Source organism: Rhinolophus hipposideros, assembly GCF_964194185.1.
Source record: "Rhinolophus hipposideros genome assembly, chromosome: 24".
NCBI lineage: Eukaryota > Metazoa > Chordata > Mammalia > Chiroptera > Rhinolophidae > Rhinolophus > Rhinolophus hipposideros.
Window position 1 is genome coordinate 25,202,856 of NC_138070.1, and position 7,873 is coordinate 25,210,728.

Consider the following 7,873-nt stretch of genomic DNA (forward strand, 5'->3'; position numbering starts at 1 on the left):
CATAGGAGTGCAGCTATATCTTCAAGATACTACTTTTATTTACTTTGGATGCACAGTTGACCATTGAACAACAAAGGTTTGAATTACATGGGTCCATTGATATGTAAATTTTTTTCAATTGACCCTCACAATTTAAACCACATAGTTCAAGGGTCATCTGGCAGTTGGGAATCCATGTAGGCAGGGGGCTGACATAAGTTATACATGGATTTTTGGCTGTGTGTGCAGTCAGCACCCTTAACCCATGCATTGTTCAAGGTTCAACTGATGTGGGATTTGTTTTTAAGCAGCCATATGTGGCTAGGGACTACCATATTGGACCACATGTCTTAGAATGTTCAAGCGTCAGCTGCCTGACCATTGGTCAGGGGTGCTATTGAGGGAGTTTCTTTGTTGAGAGGGGGTTGCGACTTAGATGATCTCTAAGCTATTTTCAGCATTTGAGTTCTGATGAGTCTGCAGCTCTAGAAAGAGTGGAGTTCTGGAGAGATGCCTTTTTTTTTTATTATTGTGTCCAGAGGGGCTTCCTGGTACAGCTAAGAGATGAAAAGAAACAGAAATTGGATCTGAGTCTGGAGCTTGGGGCTGGAGAGGTGTTTCCACTGGAGGATATGCCTCTGGGAAGAGGCTTGGAGGCCAGAGAGCGAAGATACGGCCAGAGAAGATGAACAGACCTGTGGCCCTTAAAGAATTTACTTGGCCCTGCCCTCCCCTTCTCTCCTCAGCTTGAGAATATCCCCATCTGCCCCAAGTTGGCTAGAGACTCCTCTGGGCCCTTGTCAGCTCCCCGGCTCCTCCTCCTCTCATTTCCCAGCTCAGAACAATCTCCTCTTTGATTGCTGGCTCAGGCCCCGCTGACAGGTCAGGTCATATGTACCTAATCAGGAGGAGCTGGGGCCTGTGGAATGAGAAATGGGGCTTCTCATTTCAATCAAGTTTGTGCAGAATATTGGAAACAGCTGGAGGCTTTGGCTGGTAGTGCCGGAGTCTGTGGGGACCTGGTGTTTGGGGGAGGAGGGTTGAGATGGGGGAACACCAGGCCCAGAGTCTAAAGGTGCTTTGCTACCTGAAGACTGACAAAGCCAGAGAGCTTAATTCAGTGCTAGCTCCTGCCTGGAACCCTCAGCTCTAAGGACATGGGGGCCAATCTGGAATCAGAGGACTCAGGTCACGGTCCAGGCAGGTCCGGATTATCCTACAGCCATTTATGTACATTTATGTCATTTATGTCACAAATACCACACAGATTTCTCTGTAGGTTGCTTTTCTCACTTAACATTGTGTAAGTCCCTCTAATTTATTCTTTTTCTTAAATTGTGGTAAAATACACATAATGTAAAATCTATAATCGTAACCTTTTTTTTTTATATAAGATTTTTATTGGGGAAGGGGAACAGGACTTTATTGGGGAACAGTGTGTACTTCCAGGACTTTTTTGCAAGTCAAGTTGTTGTCCTTTCAATCTTCGTTGTGGAGGGTGCCGCTCAGCTCCAGGTCCAGTTGCTGTTGCCATTTGCAAGGGGCGCAGCCCACCATCCCTTGCAGGAATTGAACCGGCAACCTTGTGGTTGAAAGGATGCGCTCCAACCAACTGAGCCATCCGGGAGCTCAGCTCAACTCAGCTCAAGGTGCCGTGTTCAATCTTAGTTGCAGGGGGCGGAGCCCACCATCCCTTGCGGGACTCGAGGAAGTGAACTGGCAACCTTGTGGTTGAGAGCCCAGAGGCCCATGTGGGAATCGAACCGGCAGCCTTCGGAGTTAGGAGCATGGAGCTCTAACCACCTGAGCCACCGGGCCAGCCCCGTAACCATTTTTAAGTGTACATTTCAGTAGGGTTAAGTATATTCCCACTGTTATGCAGTCAACCTCTAGAACTTTTTCATCTTGCATAACTGAAACCCTATATCCATTAAACAACAGCTCCCATTTCTCCTTCACCTCGCCTGGCAACCAGCATTCTTTCTGCTTCTGTGAGTTTGACTACTTTAGAGGTATCCCAAGTGGAATCATACAGCATTTGTCTTTTTGTAATTTATTATTTTTAATAGTTGCATCACATTACAGTATATAGATATATGTGTACTGTGCAACTATTACTAGTATTTTTGCCACCACAAAAAAATGCTATAAAATTTTTTCTATGCATATCCTTGCATACTGGAGTTTGCTGCCTTTTCTTTTCTTTTTCTTCTTTTTTTTTCTTTCTGTAGGATAAATTGGCAGAATAGACATAGCTGGATCAAAGAAATGCATATTTTTAGTTTTCGTATATGCTACCAGATCCCTTTCTCAAAAGTCTGCGGTAATTCACATATCCACCAGCTGTGATAAAAAGTGCTGTTTCCCCGTCTTCTCCAGCCTTAGCTATCGTTACTCTTTTAAACTTTGCTCTTCTGATAAATGAAAAGTGGTATCACACTTTTAAAATCCGCAATTCCTTGACAATTAGTGAGGTTGAACATCTTTCCATAAATGTATTGGCCGTTTGGATTTTCTCTTCCAGGAGTCACCTATTCAAAGGTTTTGCCATTTTTCTACGGGGTTATTTCTCCTTCTTAATGTGTGGAGCAGCACTTTGTGTGTCACAGATGTTAAATCTTTATCAGTGGCTTATACTGAAAAATTTTCACCAGTCTGTGATTTGTCTTTTGCCTTTGTGTATGTTAGTTTTTATCCTTCTAAAATTTAAATATTTTATGTCTATCTTTTCCTCTATAGCGTTTGGATTTTCTGTTTTGTTTGAAAAATATCCTCAAACCTAGATTGTATAAATATTCTCCTAAATTTTTTTATTAAATTATTTTAAATATTTAAATTGTTTTAAATATTGTTTAAAACTGTTTTAAATATTTCCTTGTGAAATTGTTTAAATATAAAAAAAATATTTAAATTGTTTTAAATATTTAAATTTAAATATATTTAAATCTTTCATCTATTTGAAATTTACTCTTAATAGCTTGTGAGATAGAGAATTTAACCTTGTTTTGTTTTTTTCAGACAGATAGCCAGTCATGCCTACACAATTAAATAAACTATCCTTTTTCCCACCTTTATCATATACTGCACTACAATCCAATATACTGAGATGTATTTCTGAACTTGGTTCTATTTCTGTCCCACAGATCTATTTATCTTGTCCTTTACTCTTAATATATGATGAGATCACCGTGATTTATAGGCCACTATAAGGCCACTCATACCTAAATATTTTTTCACTGCTATTGTTTTTATCATTACCATGATACAAATTCTTTCCAGCTGCAAGTGCTTAGGAATGTCGGTAACACTGCAAGAAAAGACAAAGTTCGGAAAGGCCTGTCCACATGCCCTTTCGGAAACCAACCGAGGCAGAAGCCAGACAATGATATTAGATGAGCACCTATTATGTGCTTGGTACTGCTCTTTCCACTAGCGCTGGGGCTTGAAGACAGTGACTAATAACTTAAGGTTCTTGCTTCTCAACTCCAGGCCTATCCTCTCCACACTACTTTGTGATGCAATCAACCCCCATTTCTGCTTTGCCAGCTGTTCCCTATTAGATTCTCCCAACGGGGCCGCTAGAGGGAGGCTGCGGCTGGAGGAGCAAGGGTCTACATGTCCTTCCCTGTGTCACCCCGGCAGCAGTAGTCCCATCCTGAAGCAGCAGCTGAATCCAGTTTTCAGTATCTCCAACACTTGCAGTTTCATCATCCATCAGCCACCCCACACCCCTGCCCCAGAGATCCCAGCACGAGCCAGCAGGTAGCCCGTCCTCAGAGGCTTGGACACAGTCCCAGGGGTCCTTCTTTCTTGCTCAGAGCTTTGTCCCCAGAGGTCTGTGTCCCAGGCTCTGGTTCTCTTCCTCAAAATGTCTACAGTTTAGTCGTTGTACCTTCTTCCTTTGCTTTGCTCAGACCTGGGGAATGGTAACTGCTCCTGCAACTGCCACCTCCATGATGTCTACACATGCTCTTGTTACCCTCCATTACTTAATTAACAACTTTATCCCTAGTTATCATTCTTCATATTAAATTCCCTCTTTTCAATTAACTGGTGTGTTTTCTGTCTCCTCACCGGACCCCTACTGACATAGGTAATGAAGAATTGAAGTTTTCTGGGGGCTGAGTGCTGCTTCTCTTGGCTGCCTTGTAGAGAGCTCGCCTCCCTCCTCCATTCCCAGAATTATTTGGCTGCTGGTTGTCAAGGAGACGGCTGACAATTTCCAGTTGCCAAGCCTCCCTCTGGAGCTCTACGGAGACATTCTGGAAACCCTGCTCCTTCCTGCTCCTCAGCCAGGGAACTTGGAGAATCTGGCCAGGTTGCGGGGCAGGGCATTAGTGGGGCGAAGGTGGGGCGGGGGAGAGTGAAGCAGACAAGGCCTGAAGACTCAGGGAGAGGCAAAAGCTTTCCTTGGGCCCTGACTTCCTCCAAAGATCTCAGGTGCCTGCTTGGCTCCTGTCAGCCCTATGCAAACAGACACCACTGGGCCCAGCCAAGGCTGAGTTCTCCGACCAGACCCTCCACCACAGAAAACTGTCCTAACACTGTCACTCTGCACATGGTAGCAGGCCCCGTTGCCAGCTGGAGCAGGGAAGAGCCTGGAACATTTACTGAGGGAGGAACCTCACCCAGCCCCAAGCATTCCTCTCACTGACGCAGCATTCAACACACACTGAAAACTAGTGTGGTGGCTCAGGCTCCAGTCTGTTTCATAATAACAATAGCAGCATCGCTAATGATAACAATTGAGTGAGGTAGGTGTGACTCTTACTCCACAAACTTAGGTGTGTGTATCTGTTCCTTTATTTTCGTTTAAATCAAATTAAGTTTGTCTCCATTACTGGGGCCGCTGCCCTTCCCAGGGTCGCACCAGAATCCGTCCAGGAGGCTTATGAGGCGCCTCATACAGGGAGAAGCTTCTGACCACCGGGTCATCATGGGTGCTGCTGACATTCTCATCATTCCGGCCTTTGGGCGGCTCTCCTCTTCTCTGCCCCAGTGGGTCATGGGCCAGGCCTCTCGAGTTTTATCCTTTCCCAAGGACCCCGTCACCTCCGACGTGTCACCAAACTCAGGGAAATCTCTCCCTCTCCACTCTAACTGCCTCCAAAGGCACTCTCCTTTCTCCTCGCCACTTCCACTGAAAATACCTAACAACTTTTCAATGAATTCAGGCTTTTACAAATATAGGGAAGTGTTAACTTTGGTCAAGCAGGTTTTGCTTCCACCCTATAAAATCCTGAGGCAACGAGTAAGTAAAGACCTGGCTAAAGCTTCATCCATTTTATTTTTGCAGAAGTATTTTAAAGTAAACTAAAGACACCATTATATCTCAGCTCTGAATATTTTAGTGTTCATTTTCTGAAAATAAAAACATTGTCTTACAGAGTCACAAAACTATTATCACACATAAAATTAACAATTTTCTAGTGTTGTCTAATAAACAATTCATTTCAATTTACATGGGAAGAACTGAGACTTGGGTGGTAAGTAACTTGTTTGGTGTCACTCGCGCTGACCTGATCCTAAGGTATACTCTCCCCACAAGTACACTCACTGCTTTATACTTTACACGGTCTTCTCCTGCGCATCCACTCCTCCAGCTCTTACAACAACCCTGAGAAGCAGCTGGGCAGGCATTATCAAAACAATCACATTTTTAACCCATCAGGAAATGGAGGCCCATGGTGGCCTGGGAAGAGCTGGTTGTGAAAAGGCTCCCAGAACGGTAAAGCAGATGGAAGGGGAACAGTTACCAGGCAGAGCTGGTGTGGAAACCAGGCGTCCTCGCCTGCGGCCCCAAGGGAGGCTCTGGCCCCCATTGTCACATTTTGCCTCATCATCCCCCGCTTCCCCTTCCTTCCTCTCCTGATATTTGGTCTCCCTTTCTTCACCCCGCTATCTATGGCCTCCATTTCCTCTCTGGTTTCCAAGGAGCGGTTTACAAAGTGACTGAGCAATGACCCCTGCCAGGCCCTCTGACCCTCTTGCCCTCTTCCCTTCTCCCCTCAGAAAAAGCACAGCGGGAGCCATGTTGGCTGCCCGGCCTCGGGCCCATTTCCTCTCCAGCCCTTGACTCATCTCCTGCTGGGGTTCCCAAGGGCCTATGGTTGGCTTCCGACAGGGCCCACGTGGACACATGTGGAAAAGCCATTTCTTTCCAGGAGCGTCTGCTTCCTCTGCTCCAGCCCAGCTGACCCTATCCGTCCACCTCCAGAAGCCTTGGGTTTCAGAATCAGGACTCAAAATGGTCACAACAGGCTGGAGAGCTGGGTTAAACCCCACAGCAAGAAAGGAGAGCTACAGGTTGGCTCAGGGGAGTGGGAGTGTAAGGCAGGAAGAGGCCAGAGATGAGTCACCTGGCCCGAGCCTGACGACTATCAGTATCTGACCCACTGCTGCCCATAGCCAGGCAGACGGTTCCCAGAAACCTGGGCACTTGTCACAGCCACACCACTACCTGGTGAAAACACTGGAAGCTTCGGGGCCGCCATTTCCTCTCAGAACACTGAGGTCTGCCCAGCCTCCTCATGGGCCCCGCTGAGGGCCCTGGAAAGCAGCAGAGTGCCTATGCCCTGGTACCCAGTGGCCAAGAAATACAGGTTAACCAGTTGGATAAACAAAACTCTAACACAGCATGCAACAGAGCAATTTTGAGCCTTCTTGTCAGAAAGAAGGGACTTAGCCATTCTACAGGCCCCTAGCCAGCCTGGAGTGAACATAGCCTCACGTGGATGGGGAGAAACACGGGCATACGGGAATTTGAACCCGTTTGTAAAATGTGGATAGCAGGACTGTCTCACAGAGGGTTGAACACACCTCGCACACATAGCACATTCCTGGCAATAAATGGTAATGCATTATTATTTAGGCGGAGAATAGAAGGGCTGGACACGCTGCTGGAAATATGGGATGACTTCCGTGTGGAAAAGAGACGTAAATAATTTTGCAAAGCTTCCGTGGAAGAACTCAACCCCAAGAATAGGAGCGTCGGGGAAGCAGATTCCAGTTCAACCTAAACAGAAAGAGGTCAAGCACGCACGTTTGTTGAATGTGTAAATGTGCTAGGTGTCCACAACTTCTTGGTGTGTGTGGTTGCGTCTTATCTACCCAATAACCTGACGAGGGAGCTGTCATTTTAAAGACGAAGGTGATGAGACTCAGAGAGGCAAGCCGGCTTGCCCAGTCCATGCAGCTAGTGCAGTGCCCACCAATATGGGTCAGTGGGAGAGGCTGAAGGGCCATCTCTCCAGAAGGCGAGCAAGGGGCTGCCTGTGCTACAAGGACGCTCCACAGATGCACTCCGAGCCCATCACCTCATTCTCCACAATCTCAGCTCAAACTACTCAAGAGACTAGATCCTCAATTCCATCCTTATAACCCCCTCTTTTCTGAGTTTAGCTGAGAGACCACTCCAGGGTTGACCCTTTACTGTTCCTGACTCTGCACCATCTCTTCTCTCTCTTTCCAGGATCCTCAAAGCAATGAATGCAGGTGCTAATGTGAGCCCTCGGGACCCACGTAGGTGGTGGATGGAGGAGTACGTAGGGCCTGTGCCGGAGGGGAAGATGAGAAGCAGACATCAAAACCTGGGGAGTCTGCAGCTTCTCCTGCCCCAGGGCCTGGGCACTGAGCATGTGCAGAGCAAAGCGCAGCACCAGGTTCCTGATACTCCTTGGGAAAGAGGGGACGGGAGAAAGGGAGATGCCTGCCCTATACAGCACAGTGCCTCGGACTTAGCAGATAGTCAAGAAATGTTTGTTGCATTAAGTTGACATTCCAGGTCAAAGGGTATAAGTAATTTTAAGAGGCAGATTCTATCTATGCAAAACCTCATTTATTCTTCTCAAGAAAGCAATTATATAAATGAAGAAATTGAAGCTCAGAATAACAT